Below are 24,719 nucleotides of genomic sequence, written 5' to 3'. Positions count from 1 at the left end.
AATCTTTGTGGATATGGAGGTGATGGAACTTTTGCTTGGTCTGGACAACTTTTCTAAGGAGATAAATCTGCATCTAAAGAAGGTATTAACTTATTAGAATTCACTAGTTTAGATTTTACCTCATCAAACTTTGTAAGTTTTGGCTCTTCTGGTGTAGGAATTTCAACTATTGGTTAACTTTCCTCCTTCTTAATAGGTTCATCTTCAACCACAGCTTTCTTGGGTTCCAAAGTCTTACAATTCGTAAAGCAACTACCTTGCAATGTTCCTTACCCAAATTCCTTGGATTTTCTATATTGTTTGGCAAGGCTCCTTATGGTCTATTACGAAGCTCCGTAGCTAACTAACCTATTTGGTTTTCTAAATTTTTTAGTATTGCTGCTTGGCTTTGGATTAAGGCATCATTCTTCGCCATGTACACCTTCAACAAAATTTTCAAACTATTGGATGATTCAGCTTGTGGTGGTTTTGGAACTTGTTGATTGAACCCTTGGTGTTGATTTGATATATGATGCATGTAAGTGTTGTTCGATCCATTCCCTAGGTTACTCTAAGAAAAGTTTGGATGGTTACGCCATGAAGGATTATAGCAGTTGGACTGTGGTTCTTGTCCACTTCTATTTTGGTGTTGATTCACCACGTAATAAACTAACTCAGGATTTGATAGACAATTCTCGAAAGAATGACCATCCCTATAGTATACATAGGAAATAACCTTGAATTGACTTGGTAGTTGGCTCCAACATGATTAAAACCGTTAGTAGTAAACTGTTTCAACATTCAAGAGATAGAAGATACCTGAGCTGAGAGTGAAGTAAAGGCATCTACTTCATGCACTCTAGCTACTCGTCTTCCTGAAGCTACTCGATTTGTCAGCCACTAGTAATTGTTACTAGCTATTCTCTCGATGATCTCGTAAGCCTCATTATAAGACTTCGAAAAGAGAGCACTATTTGTAAAAGCATTTACCACCAATCTTGTGCGTGCCTTGAGACCATTATAAAACATCTTTAACTGGATGCAATGTAGAATCCCCTGATGAGGGCATTTATGAAGTAACTCCTTGAATTGTTCTCATGCCTCATATAAGGATTCATCTTCCATCTGCTAGAAAGTGATGATCTCATTCTGTAACTTAGCATTTTTGCTAGGTGGGAAATACTTTACCAGGAAACGTTCAACTAATTCTTGCCAAGTAGAAATTGAATGTGGTGGCAACGAATTAAGCCATGCTCATGGTCGATCTCACAATGAGTACAGAAACAACTTAAATCTCAATGCATATTTAATTACACCAGCTATCTTAAATGAATCGCATACCTCCATGAATAATCAAAGGTGAAGGTGTGGATCTTCTATGGGCATACCACTAAATTGGCCCATGGCTTGAAGGATCTAAAACATCATAGGCTTCAATTCAAACTATGCTCCCTTTATCTCTAGTCTCCTAATTCCCGGATTTAACTCATTGAAAAGGGGCACAACGTACTGCCTTATAGCTCGATTCCTATCATTAGCAATAAGGATTGCATTATGAACATTAACGGCTCCATTACCTTAGCCATTATTTTGATTTCCAATGTCCATTTCTACGGCTTGTTTCTGGGCAAATATTTCTCGTCTTCTTTGTCTAAATGTCTGCTCGATTTCAGGGTCTACAGGTAATAAATTGATGATTCAACCTATGCTTATAAACACCGCAAAATTAAATCACAAAAAAAATAAAAGAATTAATAAGTAAAGTTAGAAATAAAAAATAAATTAAAAACCAAATTGCAAGGACTAATTTCACAAAAATGATTAAGGACACAGTCCTCAGCAACGACGTCAAAAACTTGTAATGCTGGGGTTTGTTCAAGTGTGCAAAGTTGTTATCAAGTAATAAGAAAGTATAAGAGTTATCGTCTCCACAGGGACTATATATGTTAATCAATTTTTTACAAAATTAATATTAACAATTTGGTAAGAAAAACATAATAATTTTGATTGGTTGATGTTAAGTAAAATAATTATCTAGATGCAAGTTAACCTAAATGCAAATGAAATGAATAATTAAAATGAATGAGATGGATTTAGCAGTAGAATTCACAAGATTTCAACAACGATAACATGAATAGGCTACAATAATTACTTCATTTGACTTAGTTCTTTCTCATCATGCTCACAATGTTCCGAAAAATCTTTCATGGCAATTCGATCTTTCATGAACTTTTTGGAACCAATATTTAGTCCTTTTGAAATCTTTTACTTAGAAAAACATGCGTACTACCATGATCATATTTAACTAAGGGTTTCTTAGATTTTATGCGAAGTAACATGGACGAATTTGGTTTGAAACAAATTAATCACACAAATCTAAAAGTTATGCAAGCTAATAGAGCTCTCTCGAGTTATTGCGAACCTTTAATTTAATAGGGCTACGATCTAAATTAAGCAATCACCTTTCAATTATTGCGTCCATTAATCGTCATTTGACTAGGATCGCTGAACTAATTCTAATGCATTCAATCACATTTTAATGAATGAAATACGTACATGATTTTAATTGAAAGCATGATCGGTTGAGGCATAGAACATTATGGACATAACTCAAATGAACTTCATAAATTAATGTAATCATTCTAGCTAAAGAAATTAAGCTATCATCGTTAATGAAAAAAATCAAAGAAAATTACAAACATATTGAACAACAATAAAAATTAAGGAAGAAGAAACTCTAAAGTAATTTCGACAGTCCTCTAGAAATTGATCGCGATGACTTCTTCCGATCCTCGTAATTGCTTCTTTGCAAGACATTCCTTAAAGTGGCCTGACAAGAGGGAATTTTCTCAAGGAATTGCTAACTAAATGAAGGCAAAAATGGAGGGTTTATGAGTGAGAAGGGAAGGAATGAAGAAATGAAGGATTGAGAGAATGATGAAGGATGAGATGTGAAGGATGGGATATGAGGTGAAAGGTGAATGACAGGTCTATTTATACTTCAGGTATGGCTAATAGGTTTACTAAAAATAGTTTGAAATTCCCTTAGGTTTTTCTTACTCTTGGTTGACCATGAATTTTGGAAAGGAGAGGTTGTTGGTATGGCTAATAGGTTTACTAAAAATAGTTTGAAATTCCCTTAGGTTTTTCTTACTCTTGGTTGACCATGAATTTTGGAAAGGAGCTAGATGGTTTCATGGGTAAAACTTGTGTGCTTAATTTTAATTGTTTTACAAGTGTAGAGACCTTAGAATAAATCTCCCAAAAGCTGATTTTGGGCTACTCATATGCCATTGCCGAATTAAGCTTCTTTCACCCTTGCTTGGATAGTTTTGTGACCCAATTAATTGTCAGACTTGTCCTTCATTTAAACCATCTTTAACTAGATCAAGGTGACCTCTTCATGACGCAAATTGCATGCCTTTGCTGTCCAACTAAGGTAGAATATGTCTTATGCCCATGCAAAATTAAAATAAGCTTCTTAACTTGTTAACTCCATGGTCCCACTGCACAATTAAATATAGGAGATTAATATGTAACATGAGATAATTAAATTATGAACAAATTTGATGCATAAAAGCATAAAATTGCATACTTTATTAAATTATGATCAAAATTTTCTAAAATAATTTCTTTACAAAATTTTCTCTCTGTAAATTTCTTTTGAATTCAAGTGTGTGTAAATAATAACCCAAGACTCTTTTTATATATGGAGAGTTTAGAGAGTTCAACTATGATTAAAATTAATCACTTTAATATTAAATTAATATAATATTTATCAAGATATTAGATTAAATTTAATATTAAATATATTAAAATAATATTATTTTTGGAATATTTAATCTAAAATCAAATTCTTTGGTAGAGTCCCAGTAGGAGTGTAATTCTTCCACTGCTCAACCACCAAATAACCACTGCGGCCGACCATTTGTCGGCCACTGGAATGTCACCGACACCTCGAGCTAGTTCAGTTTCTGTTGGTTTGGTCAAGGCCAATGACAGCACAGTCGGTCTGGTCTAGATATCGGTTGGACCGTCGGCCTGATTTCACATAACAAACCTAGTTCGACCAATTTTTGGGTCTTGGTCTCGATTTTGGGCTCCTAGACCCAATTTACAATCTCAAGTCAAATTTTCAAGTTCAATTACCCATTGGACAACTTGTTTGACTTGAAAATTAATTTCTAAAAATATCATATTAATTTTAATTAATTTTATTAATTTACCTTTACTTGATCAAAATTAATTTTCCCAAAAATCACTAAGATTTTCCAAATTAATTTTTCAAGAAATTTTTTTAATCAAATTCTCTAGTTAAACAATTCTTAAGATCACCCAAGTTAATTCCACATCGAATAAATCGACTCAATTAAATTATTTCTAAAGTCGTAGAATTTTCTTCTAATTCTAAAGCAGTCCGATCAAGCTTTTGTTGAGCTAGCAGAGGGATGAATCAGACATATACAATTAGGCTCTAGTAATTGCAATTATATCCAGAAGTATCGCTTCGATAATTCACAATTACTTAATCATGGAGTCAGTCCACAAGAAGTACCATGATTGAAAACTCCTTATTGTATACTCTTTATGAAAGTAATTCTTCCAACTGCTTTGGCCAATGACCTAGTCATGTGTGTGTTACCCTTATATGATATCCTTGATTCCTTTGAGTTAAATTCGTTCACTCAATACAATCCTATTTTATCTCATTGTTACCATTGTATCTTCTTAATGATTAATATGACCACTGTCAACAAATGACTGTGATAAATTGCTCGTTCAAGAATAAGTAACCTGTGGCCACGTTCCATATTGATCAATCCACACAATGCCAATGAAAGGATACCGTTAACTCTTTAATTGAACTATGAATTTCACTGTTTCTAGTAAAGTCATGTCATACAAAAGCCATGTACACAACATACTGGCTATCAGCTCGATCATCTTTAGAGGATAATCCTTCACTTATATCAAAACACATGAGTTACATACGCATGGTCAGTGAATAACTTAGGATTTAGGTAAATCACAAAATGAATGTTACAAGTGAATTAATTCACAAACAGATTCAAAATCAATTCTTCTTGGGTCCAGTCCAATGTATCATTCTACCAATGAATACATCTATGTCTCTACTCATGGAGTCAACTACTCTTATAGCCAAGACTAGCGATCTCCTCAATTGGAATTGTAGACGAGATAATAATCCTTCTCAGTATTTGAATCAAATGCTCACTTTGATTCTTTCATGGAGTCAACTACTCTTATAGCCAAGACTAGCGATCTCCTCAATTGGAATTGTAGACGACATAATAATCCTTCTCAGTATTTGAATCAAATGCTCACTTTGATTCTTTCATGGAGTCAACTACTCTTATAGCTAAGACTAGCGATCTCCTCAATTGGAATTGAAGACGACATAATAATCCTTCTTAGTATTTGAATCAAATGCTCACTTTGATTCTTTTATGAGATTATAGAATCGTTTAGATTATCTACGAAAGTAAGTTGTCTTTCTTGCAATGTAAATGTTCTTACAGTTCCACTTATCATTAGTTTGAACTTAGACAATCAATAAGCTAAAATTTCTTTGTCATAATTTCGCTATGCATGCAAAATACGGAAGACATAAATACAAAAAAAAACATAACAGTGAAATGCACAATTTATTTATTCATCGTTCAAATACATAGAAAATAATTACATGTTTACTACAATATGGGCACATTTCCCAACAATCTCCCACTTTCCCTAGTGATGTAAAGGCGTCATGTTTCACACTCTAATATCCTTGACATGTTTGTTAAACTCCTAGTTACAAGAGTCTTAGTAAATAGATCTGCAAAGTTATCTTTAGAAGCTAATTTCACCACATCTATAATTCCTTCAACTATTGCCTCTCGTATCAAGCGATACTTTCGATCAATGTGTTTCGTCCTCTTGTGACTTTTCATTTGCTTGGTATTAGCTATTGTAGCACTGTCGTCATAATACAATGTTATAGCCTTTTCCATATCATGAATGGCTTCAAGATCAATAAAGAACTGTCGAAGCCATATTGCTTGTTTATTTGCCTTAAAAGCAACCACATACTCGACCTCCATAGTAGAGTCAGTAGTGTAAGTTTTTTTAATACTTCTCTATACTATGGCTCCATAGCCTAGAATGAATACATTTCTCAATGTTGATTTCCTCGAATCTTTACAAGTTTGGAAGTCTGAGTTTGTGTATCATATAGGAGTAAGATTCTCCCAAGAATACATAAGCATATAATCCCTATTTCTTTTAAGATATGCCAATGCCTGAGACCAGGAGTCACCTAATATCGAATAGTCATTCCCATGACAAAACAAATATCTGGACATCTGCAAAGCATTGCATACATAAGGTTTCCAATTGTCGAAGCATATGGAACCTTACTTATATGCTCTCTTTCTTCTGCTGTCTTAGGACAGTCATCTAAACAAAGATGAAAACATGATGCAGTCGACTGAGCATCTAGCTTCGCATCAGTCATTGCACAATGTTCTAGTACTTTATCAACGTATAAATCTTGTGGTAGAGCTATCGCTTTATCCTTTTGATTCCTAAGGAATTGAATTTCGAGAATATAACTAGCTTCACCCAAGTCCTTCATGCTAAACTATTAAGCTAACCACAATTTAACCAATGACAATTCTCCTACATCGTTTTCGATATGTAGAATATCATTGACATACAAAATAAGGCAGACCACCTTTTTGTCCTTTATATGCTTATAAACACAAGGTTCATCAACGTTTTTACTCAAACCCAAAAGTCTTGATCGTTTGATCAAATCTTTTATTTCATAAGTGAGACACTTACTTAAGTTCATGAATGGATCTTAGCAGTTTGCAAACTTTCTCCTCTTTTCCTTTGACAACATAGCCGGTGGGTTGAACCATATAAATGGTCTCATCAATATAGTCATTCAAGAATATTGTCTTGACATCCGTTTCCAGATCTCATAATTGAGAGCAGCAAAAATGGATAAGAGTATGTAGATAGACTTGAGCATGACTACCGAAGAGAAGGTCTCATCGTAATCGACATCTTCTTTCTATGTGTAGTCTTTTCTTTCAAGTCTAGCTTTATGCATTTCCACTTTCCCTTCCATATTTCTCTTCTTCTTGTAGATTCACTTACACCTTATGGGTTTAATCCCAATTGGTAAGTCTAAAAGTTCTCACACCATATTTGATTTCAGAAAATCCATCTTGGCATTCATTGCCTATTTCCAGAGCTTGGAATTAACGTCCTGGATAAGCTCCTTGAATTGAGTTGATTACCATTTTCATGATTGGTTTCTGTATTATAAATATTGGCATCATAGATGAAGAAGTCTGATTTCTTAGAAACATCCCACTATGATGGATTCCCCTATTATGTTGATTATTTGCAGGTTTTTCTACAATATTCTCGAGAATTGAACTTGGTGATTGTTCTACAACTCCCGAAAGTTCCTCGAGTACCACTTTACACTTTGAGGCTTAAAATTATCCGTGTAGCTTTCCTTGAAGAAAGTAACATGATTAGAAACTTTGATCATATTATCTTTTAGATTGTAGAATAATCCACCATTTGTTCCTTTCAGATATCCTACAAACATGCACAATCCTATCCGTTACCTAACTTCTTTGCATCCTTATCCAGAAAGTGTACTGGACAACCTCATATTCTAAAGTGATTTAGAGTAGGTTTCTTTCCATGCTACAGTTCATAAGGTGTCTTATAAGCAGACTTGGTCGACACATCATTCAGAATATAACAAGTTGTTCGCATCGGATATCCGTAGAAGGATGTAGGGAGTTGTGAATAGCTTAACATTGAACGAACCATGTCAAACAAAGTTCTATTCCTTCTCTTAGCTATGCCATTTTGTAGTGGAGTACTCGACACAGTCAATTGGGATAAAATCCCATTCTCTATGAGGTATCCTAAGAACTCATTGGACAAGTATTCCCTACCTCGGTCAGATCGAAGATTCTTTATGGATAAACATAATTGCATTTCCACTTTTGCACAAAACTCTTGAAAATTATCAAAGGTTTCACTTTTGCGATGCATTAGATACACATATCCATATCTAGAATAGTTGTCGATGAAAGTCACGTAAAAATCGTAACTTCCTCAGACACTGATGCTCATGGGACCACATACATCAGTGTGCACAAGTTCTAAAGGTTGGTTGGCCCTTGTACCTTTTGCATTAAAAAACCTCTTAGTTATTTTACCATCCAAGCAAGATTCACATTGTGGAAGACTAACTTCCTTAAGCATACTTAAATGACCATTTTTCATGAGTCTAGTGACTCTTTCTTGGTTAATATGACCAAGTCTAAAGTGTCATAGGTACCCCTCGTTAGAGTGAGAATTTTTAAGCTTTTTATTCACTATTTCAGTTTGAAGCATCAAATTGTTATTTCGTTTGATAATGAATAGACTTTTTCCATCCATCCATTACAGATTAAAGAATTCTCTTTGAATAACAATCCCTTTATTGTATGTCACGGTATAACCATGATAAAAAAATATGCTACAGAAATTAAATTCCGCTTAAAAAAAGATACATAAAACACGTTCCTTAAAATAATTTTCCTAAAATTATCAAAATGTAAAATAACTTCTCCCATGGCTTCAGCTTAAACATAGCTCCCGTCTCCGATTTGCAACGAGAGGTTCCTGCCACGCAAACTTCTCATTTCAATAAGCCCTTGTAAAGAAACACACACATGGTTAGTGGCTCCAGAATTAATAACCCAATTGTCAACTGATTCTTCAACTAAGCAAGTTTCAACCACAAAGAGTTCCATACCTTTACCCTTTTCAACTAGGTAATTGAAATACTCCTTGTAGTTTGATCCGAAATGTCCTTTCCTATTGTAGAAGAAACATTTGATCTTTTTAGGATTTTTTCAGTTCTTTTCCTTCTTCTTATCCACATAAGGTAGAATCGAAAACTTAGTGGGTTTCTTGTTCCCCTTAGCTTTCTGCTTCCCCTTAAAGGACGAAGGGCCCACAACTAAGTTTGCTTTAGGTTTTTCTTGAACTGACTTACCACCATTCAACATCAACTCATAGGATTGCAATTTCTTCATGAGTTGAGTCAAGGTAAGCACCTCATTCCCCAAGTTGTAAATGACCCTAAAACCAGAAAACTCCTTCATTAAGGATTTTAACACCATTTCAATCTAAGTGTTCACGTCTAGTTCAACCCATTGTGCTTCGCTTCCGTAAAGAATCTCATAAGCTTAAGCATATGTTCTTTGACTGGACTATCGGTCTTTTGCTGAGAGTTCATCAAATTTGTAATAGTGGATTATTGAGCCAATGTGACTTGGCCTCCAAGCAAATCCTCCAAATTTTTCATGATCTCTTTGGCAGTACGAAAATTCTCGGGTTGCTTTTGCAACACACTACTCATGCTCGCTAACATATAACATTGAGCAATCGAGTCAAAATCTCTCCAGCAATTTCTCACTTTGGGCTAAGCTTCAGGAGGACACATTTTGTCAAGAATGAATTTGTATTTCTCATAGTTGAGAACTATTAGCAAGTTCAGTTTCGATTCTTGAAAGTTATCCCCATTCAATTTATTCTTAGTAAGAATGCTAATAAGAGGAGTATGAGACATATTTAAACTAAAAATAAAGATTCACTAATTACTTTGTATTAAGTAAATATTTTCATTTCACCAACATATCAAGAATGTAGTATGATGCACGCATCTTGTATTAAAACCTTGAAAAAAAATTTTGTTGCTACAATCGTTCTCACACACATCAATCATATCACCTTGGGGTCCCATGATTAACTAGCAAGAACATGGATTACATCCAATTAGTTCATGAATCTTAATTCTCAAGACTCCATACGAATCAACGACCTTTAATGTTTGCCCATCATCTCTGACTTAAATATCATTTCTTAGGAAAATATTTAGCAAGAAAAGATCCTGAGTGTGTAACCATTGACCCAACACCCATCATGAACACACTTTCATTTGTGAGTCATCTTGGGACAATCTCACTGAGAGTCATGCATGACTAGTTGTCCTTAAAAGGAAATCTCATCTAGTGAACCCGTATGATAAAGTTTACCTTGGGGTGTGGCTAGGGTAGGAACCAGCTCGAAACTTTATCATGCTATCACTTAGGGACCATCAATGGAGGACGTAGGTCTTGTTCAAGGACCTTCTTCCACTCAATATTTTAAAACAACATGCAAGGTTTGTTTTTATCCCATATTTCAAGAATGATAATACAATAGTCTTAATGGCATTCTTACCTAATCTATATGATATGCTTCCAATATATGCATGACATGTTATGATAATTTTATAATATTCACATTCATTCATTCACAAGAATCAATCAATCATAAAACAAAAAATTTTGATTCAGTATAGTTTTTCTTTTGAGGGAAAAACCAAATAAGTGAATTTGAACTGTGCACCAAGTAGGGTCTCAGGAAAGAGAGGTGAATCAAATTTGACCATTTAAAAACCAAGTCTTTCCTAGCCAGAGCCAATCCTAGACATGCACCTTCTCATTACCAGACTTCTTAAAGTAATTGAATAACCTAAAAAAGTGAATAGAACAATACAACGCATGTATTTTTTCATAACCACACTTACTATTTTTTTAATTGATCAACTATGGATCATCTCATATATATTAGAATTATAACATTACATAATATAAATATTATAAAAAATTATAAAACAGATATATAACGAGATAGGTAATTAAAATAAAATTGTCAGGCAATGGTTCTATGGTTCTATTTTTAGAAAATAAATGACAAAAAATTACATAGTTTTTCGCCACAAGGCATTCCTTGGGTCTTCAACTGCCATCGCTCTATCTTCTCCTCGTCATGGACTCCTTTTGGAAAAAAATACATTTAAGTCCTATGTTCGTTTTCGGCTCAGAAGACTTCTATGAATTAAAAAAATGTCATATGTGGAGATAATAGTCCACAGCCTATTTCCTAAGAACCGCAACTTATGGCAATAATATCTCATATATTCTCATACATAACTCAAAACATGCATAAGATCTAAAGAATGTCACTTTCTATGTAATCAAATCATTCAAGAAGAAGAGAAAATTATTTTGATTATCTTTTTATACTTATAAATAGAGCACAACCTGACTCTGATACAAATTGTTGGAAAACGGTGTTTGGAAAATGTAGCGAAAAATAAATTTAGGGAAAAACTAAAGTTTTTAAAAAAATTTCCAAAACAAGAACTTGGTTTTGATATCTAAAGTAATAAACACTTAATCAAAATTGTACATTTTCTATTCGACCAAGTAGTCTTCTCCACTACCCTCAAGCTAACGTTTGCCGAGTGTGGGCTAGCTTCGAATAAAAAAAAATTCACAAAAATTACCAGTAGGGTAGTTTTGTAATTTCTCTAAATTTTTTTGAAATAATTTCTTTAGAGAATTTTCTCTCTAAAACTTTCTCTTGAACTCAAGTGTATGTACATAATGACCTAAGCCTCTCTTTACATACAGAGAGTTTAAAGAGTTCAACTATTATTAAACTTAATCATTTTAATATTAAATTAATATAATATTTATCAAGATAAATATTAGATTAAATTTAATATTAAATCTTATTAAACTAATAGAATATTTATCTATAAGATAAATATTAAATTAATAAAATACTATTAAGATCAGCATTAAATTAAATTAAATATTAAATCTATTAAAATAATATTATTTTAGAATAGTTAATATGAAAATAAATTCTCTAGTAGAGCCCCAGTAGGAGTGTAATTCTTCCACTGCTTAACCACCGAATAACCATTACCGCCAACCATTTGTCGGTTGTTGTCGCAGCTGCCGTTACCCCGAGCTGGTTCAATTTTTCGTGGTTCGATCCAGGCCAATGATGGCCCGATCGGTCCAATCCAGCCACCGGTGTGACCGTCAACCCGATTTCACATAACATGCTCGGTTCATCAAATTTTTGGATCTTGGTCTCAGTTTTGGGCTCTCGGGCCCAATTTATAATCTAAGGTCCAATTTTTAAGTTCAATTACCCATTAAGCCATTTGTCTGACTTGAAAATTAATTTCCAAAAATATTATATTAATTTTAATTATTTCTTGATCAAAATTAATTTTCCCAAAAGTCACTTAGTTTTCCAAATTAAATTTTCAAGAGAATTCTTTAATCAAATTCTCTAGTTGAACAATTCTTATGACTTCCCAATTTAATTCCACATCGAATAAATTGACCCATTAAATTATATCCAAAGTAGTAGAATTTTCTTCTAATTCAAAAGCAATCCGATTGAACTTTTGTTGAGCTAGCGAATGGATGAATCGGACATATACAATTAGGCTCTAGTAATTGCAACTATATCCAGAAGTATCGCTTCGATAATTCACAATTATTTAATCATGGAGTCATTCCACACGAAGTACCATGATTGAAAACTCCTTATTGTATACTCTTTATGAAAGTAATTCTTCCAACTGCTTTGGCCAATGACCTAGTCATGTGTGTGTTACCCTCATATGATATCCTTGATTCCTTTGAGTTAAATTCGTTCACTCAATACAATCCTATTTTATCTCATTGTTACCATTGTGTCTTCTTAATGATTAATATGACCGCTGTCAACAAATGACTGTGATAAATTGCTCGTTCAAGAATAAGTAACCTGTGGCCACGTTCCATATTGATCAATCCACACAATGCCAATGAAAGGATATCGTTAACTCTTTAATTGAACTATGAATTTCACTGTTTCTAGTAAAGTCATGTCATACACAAGCCATGTACACAACATAATGGCTATCGGCTCGATCATCTTTAGAGGATAATCCTTCACTTATATCAAAACACATTAGTTACATACGCATGGCCAGTGAATAACTTAGGATTTAGGTAAATCACACCATGAATGTCACAAGTGAATTAATTCACAAACGAATTCAAAATTAATTCATCTTGGTTCCAGTCCAATGTATCATTCTGTCAATGAATACATCTATGTATCTACCCGTGGAGTCAACTACTCCTATAACCAAGACTAACCATCTCCTCAATTGAAATTGTAGATGACATAATAATCATTGTCAATATTTGAATCAAATGCTCACTTTGATTATTTTACGGGATTACAGACTCATTTAGATTATCTACTAAAGTAAGTTGTCTCTTTTGCAATATAAACATTCTTACTGTGCCACTTATCATCAATTTGAACTCAGACAATCAATGAACTAATATTTGCTTGTCACAATTTCTCTATGCATGCAAAATATGTTAGATAGAAATACAAAAGACATAACAGTGAAATGTGAAATTTACGTATTAATTATTCAAATACATAGAAAACAATTACATGTTTACTACAATATAGGCTCATTTCCCAACAGTTACTTAACTAGAAGATCTTGAGTGTATAACCATCAACTCAACACCTATCGCATCATACACCACAAATGAGTCATCATGGGACAATCTCACCAAGTAGCATGCTTTGACTAGTTTTCCACTTTTAAAGATAGAATTTCTTGACCTATCACATGGTAATGCCTACTACAATGGCCAGTCCAATTATCATTTGATCATAAGTGAATTCTTCTTACTTTTTACAAATCTCTTTAGTGAAACCCACATAACAATCCTACCGTGGGGTAGTGCACTTGCCATGCCATCACAAGAGACCATTGATGGAGTTCGTAGGTCTTGTTTAGGGATCTTCTCCCACTCAATATTTTAAAAAACATGTAAGGTTTTTATAATATTCAATTCCAATCATGTATGATTAATATATGCATGACAAATACATGTGACATTCTTTCCTAAACTATATGGCATGCTTATATCATATATGCATGACATGTTATGACAATTTTATAATATTCACATTCAATTATTAACAAGAGTCAATCAAACAATTTTGATTCTCCGTAGTTTTTTTTAAAGGAAAAACCAAAGAAGTGAATGTGAAGTGTGCAATAGGTAGGTTCCCAAGAAAAGGAGATAAGTCGTATTTGACCACTTATAAACCAAGCCTTTCCTTGCAGATCCAATCCTAGACTACACCTTCTTATTACCACACTTCTCATAGTAATTGAATAACCTAAATAAGTGAATGGAACTATCAAACATATGTATTTTCTAATTAGCACACTTGTTATCTTTAATTGATCGACTGTGGATCATCTCATATATATATATCACAATTAGATCATTAACAATTATTAAACATATATATAATGAGATGGGTAATAAAATAAAATTGTCAGTCAAGGTTTTCATGGTTCTATTTCTAAAAAAAAAATGAAAAACCAAAAATTACATAGTTTTTTTTACAACAAAGCATTCTTTGTGTCTTCAACTTCCATCACTCTATCTTCTCATCATCATGGACTCTTTTTTATAAGAAAAAATTACATTTATATCCTATGTCCATTTCCGGCTCACAAGAATTCTATATAAAAAATCCTACGTGGAGATGATAGCCCACGATCTATTTCCTAATAACCATAACCTTTGCAAAAATTAATAATTATATAACAAATATATAATAAAGTATTCATTCACATACACTCCCCTAAACATGTGAATAATTACAAGAATGTCACATCTTATTAAATATTAATCAAACAAGATGAAGAGAGAGATTTGGTCTCGGTTTACACTATAAACATAGTAAAACTTGGCTCTTGATACCAATTGTTGGAAAAATCTCGATTTGAAAATGATTTTCTTACACAGCGAAAAATTAAAATTTTGAAAACCGATCCAGTTTGTGATATTTATAGCAATAAACTTTAACCGAATACGTACCTATGTTTTTAGCTTAACTAATGTTTGTTGTTCCCAAATTTCAACCAAACGATCTTCTAAGCTATTTTCATACCACAAATTTCTTCGAGTGTGGGCTCGAACCAATTGAATTGAAACACAACTAAAAAGAGCTTTCACTCATATTGGGGTGAAAACCAAAAATCTCTCTTCTTAATAGAAACCGATAGAATTGTTATTCTGGAAAAATATATGTAATAGTTGAGAATGAATTCTCTCTATATTTCAACAGAATAACAATGTCTCAAAGTTGTATTAATAGCTCTACCCATGTGATCTATTTATTGGAAGAGAACGTAGAACCCTTGTTGAGTTGTATTGGTTTATTTCCAATAGAAAAACAACATCCTACTTAGAATAGGACAAGGGTGGACGACACACCCTAGTATTCTACTAGGGTTGTCGTCCCCTTCATGTCCATGAAGGGTTTTTGGGTCTCTCTCACATCGGGTCCAATTACGAGTACTACCTGGGCCTTTTTGACCTAGTACTCTATAACGTGATCCAACCTTATTCATTTTTTTCTATTTCACAAAATAAATTTTAATATTCATATATAAAACAATTTTCTCATCCGTATTTTACCCTAACAATTTTTTGACAATTTTACCCTTGGTAAAATTTTGACGATTTTTCCCCTGGTAAAATTTTGAGAAGATATATTCAATATTTCACAACTCAACATGTTCGCTATGATCGAATAATTTATTTTTACTTTCGAGCTTTAAAACAGCCCAAAAACATAAACTCATTCTTTTGGTAAATTTTTAAGTAATCCATATAGGATTGTAAATGGATCATTTCCATTTCCATTTTTGAAAACCTACATTCATTTCAAAATGATTTCATTGCTCCATTTCAGAGAAACCATAATCATTCATGAATGTTTCTCATTTCTCTTTTCTTATTCATTTTGTTCATTTCTATTCAAACATGCAATTCATTTATGGTTTCAACGAGCTAGCGGAGGGACCAATTGGACATAAATAGTTGAAGCTCAAATGATTTATAACTAAGTTCTGATTTTTCACCTATTAATTATAAACTCATTTAATTACGAATTAATTCCACTATAGTTTCGTGACTGAGCTCTCCCCAACGACATGCCATTACAAAAGCAACTTCTTAGTGCTCATCCAATGGCCTCGTCATAAATGTGTTACCCTCATAGGATATCCTTGATCTCTTTGGGATAATATCCATTCTCCCAATATGATCTAGTCTTATCTCATTGTAACCATTACATCTTCCTTCACGAAAAGTCAATTACTATCAAATAGTAATCAAGTCATCCATCACAAAGATGAACGACTTGTGACCACGTTTACTTTTCATCAACCATGTAATGCCAATCAGAGGATATCATTTACCTATGTTTTGGGCTATGAATTCCACAGTTATGAATGAAGCTACATACTACAGAAGTCGTACACCCAACGCACCCGCTTTCGATTCCTTATCTATTTGGACACAGGCTTTTACTTACATCAAAGTGTTTAAGTAACGCATACATAGTTTTTTATCCACTCAGGATATAGGTATGCCACACTACGAACGTCACAAGTGAATAAATACATAAACAAATTCATGGTCTATTTTCCTTGGATCATGTCCGATGTATTGTCAGACCAGTCAGTTACATCTATATCTCTATCTTTTGAGAGTCATCCGCTTCGATGCCCAAGACAAGGTATCTCCCCAATTTGACTTGATAGACGACATATTAGTCTTTTAATCGATTTGCTCATTTTCGATTAGACTAAGGAAATGTTTAGGTTCATCTACTAATACAAGTTGTCTTTCTTTATTACGATCTAACACTAATACTGGTTACTATTAGTTAAATATTTAGATAACCAATGCGCAACATTTGCTTCCATTTTGCTTTGCTTGCGAAAACCATGTGAAGACAATTATTAAAAGTATATTAATGTAATCAATGAATTTTTTTTATTAATCAATCTATTCAAAAAAAATACAAGTTTGTAAATGAATATACTACACTCAGGGCACTAGATCCAACATTGATCAAGTTACTTTCGTAATGGTATCTCGTTGGGAAGAGCTCAATCACGATACTATAGTGGAATGACTTCATGACTAAATGAATTTACAATTAATAGGCGAAAAGCTAGAACTTAATTATAAATTTGAGCCCTAATCACATATGTCTAATCAGTCTCTCCGCTAGCTCGTTGAAACTAGAAATGAATTGCATGTTGAATAAAATGAACATAAATGGATGATAAAAATGAAGAAATGAGAAACATTTTGAAATGAATGTAGTTTTCTCCGAAATGAAAATGAAAATGGCCTGTAAATGAATTTATGGTTTTCAATTAAATGAAGTTCAAAAGTAAAATAAATCATTTGGTCATAGTGAATCCATTGAATGTAGAAATATTAAATATATTTTCTCATAGATTATTTTACGGTAAACTTGTCATGATTTTAATGAAATTAGAATTGAGTTGAGAAAATATTTTAATTAGAAAATTAATTTATTTAAATTTATTTAATATGTTTATTTTGGGAAATAGAAAAATAAATTAATTTATGGTTAGTGCATACCATTCTAGTAATAAACCAAAACAACCAATTCAAATTTCTGTTTAGGTGAATATTTTGGTTTGTATCAACTGCACCAGTTTGTTCTGCCTAATTATAATTTTTATAATTTTTTTCTACAATTTGTTATAAGTTTATATAATATTTTATAATTTTATAATAATTTTTAATAATTTTTTATTTACATCCGGGACTGCGATGTGTCTCCATTTGATTGGTCCGTTAGCTAATTTTAATGGTTAACGTGATCAAAGAATGAAACTTTTTGCGAAGAGGTTTAATTGTTTTTTTTTTTTGTTAATGACAATGGCGCAATTGATTTTCTTTTATTTTTTAAGGGATTTTTATATCTTTAATCCTGTTAATAAAAAATTTACACTTCATTAATTATTATTCTATTTATTTTTGTTATTTTTAATTTTTATATTCAATATTTTCAATTAAATATAATAAAAATTTAATTAGTTATAAAATCATTTTATTTATTACTAAATTAAATTATAAATTGCATTATATTCTAATATAATAATATGTTAAATATAATGTAATTTTTATTAATATAAGTAAGGTTTTTTTGAAGTTACATGTCCAATCACAATTGAAATTATAAAAATACATCCGAATAACTATAACCAAAATATATTTCTTCCTATACGACAACAAAACTATATAAGCTCTACATATGGTGAGACGATCAAACTGATAAACAAAATATATTTAGACTTATACCACAATAAAATTATACAATATCTACATATGTTGGGACATAAATCAAAAAAAAAATTAAGAACCACATAATTTACATAGTGAAAGATTTAAATGTGATATTTTAAAGTTGCTAAGGCCTTAATGGTTGAAAATTTATTTTAAAAATTTATTATCAATGAAAATTATATTTTGTTTTTGTCTTCTCTTTTATTTTTTGTTTTTTAAATAATTTTTATGCAAATATATCTTAAACGTTTAAATTTTAATTTAATTATAATATTAAATTTGAGATGATTTTTTATTTTTATATTTAAATATTTTCATTAAACCTTCCAAATGATGTTTAGTAATTAATTTTAAATAAAAATAATTTAATGTATTTCAAGATTAATTAAGTAAATATTTAAAATATTTAATTTTAATTGAAATCATAATATATTTTTATGAAATAAATTAAATATATTTAATTTTATAGTACTTCAATATGTAATTAAATTTTATTATTTAATTAATTTCATTATTTTATAATTAAAAATATAAAATGAATAAACTAAATAGAATATACATAAATAAATAAAAACAAAATATATTTTTCCTTTTAATTTAAAATTTGCATGTGATTTTTTCAAATCTAGAAATAAGTAGACCTTATTTTACACTAAATTTGAGGGAGGGTAAGTCACTTTTACCTAATATTAAATCATTTATAAATATGAGAAATTATTTTATGAACCCTTCCCACCACATTATTTATGGTCCATTTTCAATTATTGAATGACATTTCAACAAATTTTTCATGTCATTGATAAATAATTTTCGTATTTTTTTTATTCTAAACCTTGAACCTCGAAGCCAAATCCAGAATCGTGAATCTAAACCCGAACCTTGAACCCTAACTTTGAATGCTAAACCCTGAACCTAAACCCGAACCTTGAACATTGGATCTTGAACCCTAAACATGAACCTTGTACCCCATACTCAAACTTGAACCTTGAATCTAAACCTTGAACTTTAAACCTTAAACCTCGAACCTCGAACCTCGAACCTTGAACCCCAAATCCAAACCATGAACTATAAGGGTTCGGGGTTTGAATTCAGGTTCGAGATTCGATATTTGGGTTTGAGGTTTAGAATAAAAAAAATTTCAAAATTATTTGCCAGTGACTTGGAAAAAAATTGTTGTGTTGCTATTAAATAATTAGAAATGGACTATAGATAATGTGTTGGATAGTTTTTAAAACCCGGTTAATGGTATAATAAACGCATAAAAGAACGTTATATAGAATATTTATATATTTCTAAAAATAAAAGTTTTCCATTTGCATTGAATGTGAAAGCTACAAGCTACATATAAAAACTTCATACCCTAAACAGTAAATTAGCAACAACAATTTTTACATTTTACGAACATGAACAACTACAAGAAGCGTTTTTAATCCGTAGAGCTTAGTTTCCCTTGCTTTCTTCAAATTGTAACTGAACTAATACCCAGTGGAGAATGAAGTATATGACTTCAGATCAAGAACAATCCCTGCAATGGAACCAGCAGCAGCAGCAATAGTGATAACAAGGCAAGCAATGCTTAGGACTTGACGGCAAAGCCATGTGGTGCTCCATTTTGGCATCTTCTTTTGAGAAATGTACATCTCTACTGGGAAATAAACTGTGAGTGGCCAAAACCCAAGTGCCCCAAGGAGTCTAACAATGTCATTAAAGAATGGAAGAAGCATAGAGATCAATGTTGTTATCATCACAAAACAAGTCCTCCAAACCAATCTGAAAAGGTTTAGATTGTAAGGCCGAAAACCCGGGATCGAGATCTTGATATCATTGGTAGTGAATTTGCTGTCCGGGAACTTCTCGGATGCCGTTTTTTGGACAAAGGCAAAAAGGGGTTGACAGTAAACTTGGTATGCACCAACAAGGTGAATAACAATGGCGGCATTGGCAATGTCAAGGAGCCAAAATGGGTTATAAAATCCAAAACCTGTGAGTAAGTTTCCAGGGGATAAGTCTCCGAAAGCAGCATAACCCGTACAACCACATAACATGTAGAAAAAAGTTGTCACTCCAACACTTAACAGTGTTGCCTTTTTCATTGTCTTTGATTCTGATGGTGGAGCCTTCAGTGTATCCTGTAACACAAAACACCATATTGTTTTAAAAGCTTTCGACTTCAACAAGTTATTGAGTTACAATGAATTTGGGTGAAAAAGAAAATTAATGTAAACCTGAATTTCAATGAGTATGAATAGGCAAAAGCTATGTCACCAAGTGCCTGGAAACTCCATATTTTTTGGGTTTGAGTGACAGTTCCAACACTTATCCTGTTAGGCTTCCCCCAATTTTCTCTGTTTCCGCTAAATTAACCAAGCAAAAAAAAAAAAAAAAACGAAAACATCTCAAGGGTCAAATATGTTTGACATTATTCCGGTATGGATATGAAGATCTTTCATGAAAAAATTCTAACATATTTACGTTAAAGCACATTAATTTGGTATAAGTGTCATGATGTCCTTATAATAGGAGTCAGATTATATTTTGTTCCCTCTACTAAAAAAATGGATAAATTAATCTTTATACATTACATCAAAGAACAAATTGGTTCTTTTGCAAAAACTTCTATTCATTTCTACGGTTAAAAACCTGTCCCTATACATCAGTATGAGGGTACGCCATGTATCATCACCTGGTTATTTTGTCGATTATGTCAGTTTTTAACGGTACAATTAGATAAAACTTTTAACAGAAAAGATTAATTTGCTCTTTGATTTAATGTATAAAGATTAATTTATTCATTTTTTTATTAAAAGGGGCAAAATTCTTCCATGATACATTTAGTCATCAATATGGAATGCTAATAATTGAGTTGTAGTAAGATACCGGCTACTTTAGCAATTCCAATACCAAGTCCAATGGTGACAGCAGCAACAATGGAAAGCCACCATAGTTGATTAAAGTCAGGAATTTGAGAGCAAAAAATTTCAACAATGGCAAAAGCAATCATAAAAGGATTGCTATTCATGTGGCATGGATCTTTGCCACCACTGGCATGGAAGCAATTAGACCTTTTAATAGCCATATATATATATATATTTTAAAATGTTAAGTGTTAACCCAAACAATACAACTGCCAAAACAACAAATCACTGAGTTTGAGCCATTAAAACTACCCACATCATGCTAATTGATGATGCAATGGTGTATGCAATGGCAACTCCAAAAAGGTTCAAGTATTGAACCTATCCACAGATCTTGACTTCAAACCCACCTGAAAAGTAACATAAAAGATAAAGATATTGAAATTGAAACAACCCCATTTTTGGTAAGGCAAATTCAAAGATTTCTGGGTTTTGAAATTTACCAAGATTTGACCGAACAGCGTCCATGTAGGTATAGTTTCTCTTGCCATTAACTGGGTCACCAGAGCGATAACAGGCAGCAAGAAGAGTGGAAGTGTAATAAGTTATAAAAGAAAACAAAAACATTACTACCGGACCAGCAATCCATCCAAGCTGAGCTGTTGCCCTAGCCAGGGACAAAACACCAGCACCAATCACTGCTGTAATAATATGAGCACTTGCGGTCCATGCAGTTCCTAAACAAAGGAAAACCCAATGACATCACTAAAACAAAGTCTGCAATCTTTTTCATAGAATTTAACCTTTCTGTAACATTACCAGTTCGCTTGGGACGGCCATCATCATCTAATAACTTGGAGCTGACTTGTGAGAACACATCAATGGAGAGATCAAAATTTTGGTTGTTGTAAAGGTAACTCTTTCCAGCACCGGTCTCTGATCCCATCTTCTGTCATAAACAGAAGTATCAAAACAATAAGTAAGCCTTAAAAATCAACTCTCATACTTAATTTATTATGTCAAAGATGCTGAAATCAATGACATGTATGTATCAAAATTCAAGTTCCCATGCACATGATATTTTATGATTTTTATCGTAATTAACTGCGATAATATCCAGCATTTTCCATAAATAATACCCCAGAAATAAAATGATCTTGTTACGTATTACTATTCGTACCTTCACTATTATGCCACAGAAAAATCACTTTCAAAATTTAGTCAGTCGGTGCGTGTCATGGATGAAATTTTCGTTGCTTAATTTAAATAGTGGTGAGGAAGAGCTTTAATTTATAACATCAATTAATTAATTAATCGATTGTAAATATATCTCTTTAAAGGTCCACCTCTGATTCAAAATTCTGGGAATATGTCTCTGATTAAGTCCTACTATATTTTACGGGGCAAATGCAAACTCTATAATAGTAACGACCCTTAAATAAAAAAATATATGTTTTAGCGAGTTTGAATTCACATATTTCTGTATTAATAATAGTATTGATGTTAATAAAATTAAAATTTAATCAACACGAAATTTGAGTTCTAGATTTTACTTAACAAATATTAAATTTATTATCGCTTCATTCAACAGACATCGACATAATTTTATGTAATTTATTGTAAATATTAATCCTCTATGTTTCAAACAAAAAATAAAAAGCAAAAATAAAACATTGCCATTCGTCAAGGGAGAAATAAAATCTAATTAGTTTGTATTCATGTACTATGCAAGGGTGAATTATGTACATTAAATTTATAATATTTTTATAAGATTAATTTTTGTTTAAATTTTAATAAATTTCTTCAAAAAATCATTAATAAATTAATTTAGAATCAAATATATTAATTTATTTATTTTTAAACAATGATTTTTAAATCAGACTAGTGGTTGAACTGACCTAGTCAAAGGTTAGTCAGTCCAAACGATCCAATTAAAACTTATTAAAAATTCAAAAAATTCATGGTTCAACTAATCTTTTAGCCGATTTATATTGGTTCCCAATTTAACCAGTTTAAAGCCACTCTCTAGACTAGTACCCTAATTGGTTCCTGGTCCAATCGATCCGACTGATCGGTCTAGTTCTAACAACATAATATTAAAATAATACAAAAATCCATCATGGTCTAAATATTATGTTATAATTTAAATAATACTTTTAATAATTTCCTACAAGTTATGTATTTTATATATTGTCAAATTAATTTGCTTTAATGTTAAAATGGTTAATATTCAAATTTTATAATTATCTTTACTCTACTTTAATCAATGGATATAATTAACTCTTATCATATTTGAAAATATAAATTTAATTTGGTAAATCTTATTAATATGTGTCAGTTTTTTTAACAAAACTATATTTTAAGCTTAGCATTTTAATATTCATTAATTTTAATATTGTAAAATTAAAATTTAATTTAATTAAGTAAAATATTAAAGTAAAGAGATAATTTATTTATAATCAACTTTATATTTAACAGATAAAAATTTTAAAAAATTTAAAATGTAAAGAATAAAATAGCAATTTATCCAAATTATAAATAATAAGATGTAAAAAAAAAACAGTAATGCAAACATAATTATTTGTTTTATTTTTATAACATCACATTACTATAATATATGTCGAAACCATCTTTTGAAAAATAAAATTTTAGGTTGTCGACTCTAAAAAAATGAAAATTTGGGAGTCGCCACCAATCTTTTATTGAGGTGTGATTGGATCACCTAAAAAGCGGCTTTGGTCTCGAGTTTTAGAAAAACGGATCCGGAGTCGATTCGCATTTAGGAAGGATTAGCACCTCGTAACGCCCAAAATTGGTACCTAGTTAATTAATTAGTGTCTTAAGGTCGAGAATTTGGAAAAAACGTAATCCTTAGCAAAACTTAAAAGGTTACGATTAAGACCCTTATTATTTCGAGAAAGAAGATACCACACCCAATGCGTTAGGGCACAAGATTCTAATTTTCCCCAAAATGAATTGGGCCAAAATACTTGTACAATAAAACTTTAAAAGAACATCCACTTATCCAAGATTTAAGAAATCACACCCAATACATTAGGGCACGATTCCTCTAGAATCCCAAACTCGAAATATTTCCTTTTCTTTAAAAAACATCCACTTATCCAAGATTTAAGAAATCACACCCAATACGTTAGGGCACAATTCCTTTAAAATCCCAAACTCGGAATATTTCATTTATTATTTTTTAAAAAAATCTTCATTTCGAGAAATCAATGCGTCTCATCCAATACGTTAGGACACAACGTGTTGAATTCCCAATAATGAGTTTTTATTTTTTGATTGAAGAGAAATGCTCGATTGTCGGATTTAACGAAGAAAATCGGAACCCAATACGTTAGGGCTCAATTCCCTTGAAAATCCTAAATACGAACATTATCTCAATTTTAAAAAATTTCTATCTTTAAATTTGAGTAAAAATGATGTAATGTGATTTTATACATACAAATGCTATAATAATAACAACAATAATAAATACATTAATGACATAAAAATAATGTAAACAAATGAATAAACGAAATAAAAAACAGAATCCATTACATGCAAAATATTAAATGTAAATACAATTATACAACGAATGGGAAAGCAAACAAAATAAATAAAGATTAGAAGACATATAATATACACATGAAAATTATGAAGATTATAAAATATATATAATTTACAAATAAAATTTTAGGTTATAGAATTTATATATAAATACAATACATAATATACTTAT

At 31.6% G+C, this 24,719-nt stretch overlaps 1 non-coding gene and 1 pseudogene across 1 annotated transcript; one reads left to right on the top strand and one right to left on the bottom strand.

Annotated features, from left to right (window-relative positions):
* The first annotated feature begins 1,030 nt into the window (after positions 1-1,030).
* LOC128039536 (small nucleolar RNA R71) lies at positions 1,031-1,137 on the top strand. Its single transcript, XR_008194036.1, has one exon. It is a non-coding gene; the product is annotated as a small nucleolar RNA R71 (small nucleolar RNA).
* An 18,463-nt stretch (positions 1,138-19,600) lies between these two features.
* On the bottom strand, positions 19,601-21,926 carry LOC105781155 (amino acid permease 3-like; annotated as a pseudogene).
* Between the last annotated feature and the right edge of the window lie 2,793 nt (positions 21,927-24,719).

Source organism: Gossypium raimondii, chromosome 2 (assembly GCF_025698545.1).
Source record: "Gossypium raimondii isolate GPD5lz chromosome 2, ASM2569854v1, whole genome shotgun sequence".
NCBI classification, from domain to species: Eukaryota; Viridiplantae; Streptophyta; class Magnoliopsida; order Malvales; family Malvaceae; genus Gossypium; species Gossypium raimondii.
Note: the sequence above shows the minus strand (reverse complement) of the source record. Positions and strands in the feature narration are given on the sequence as shown.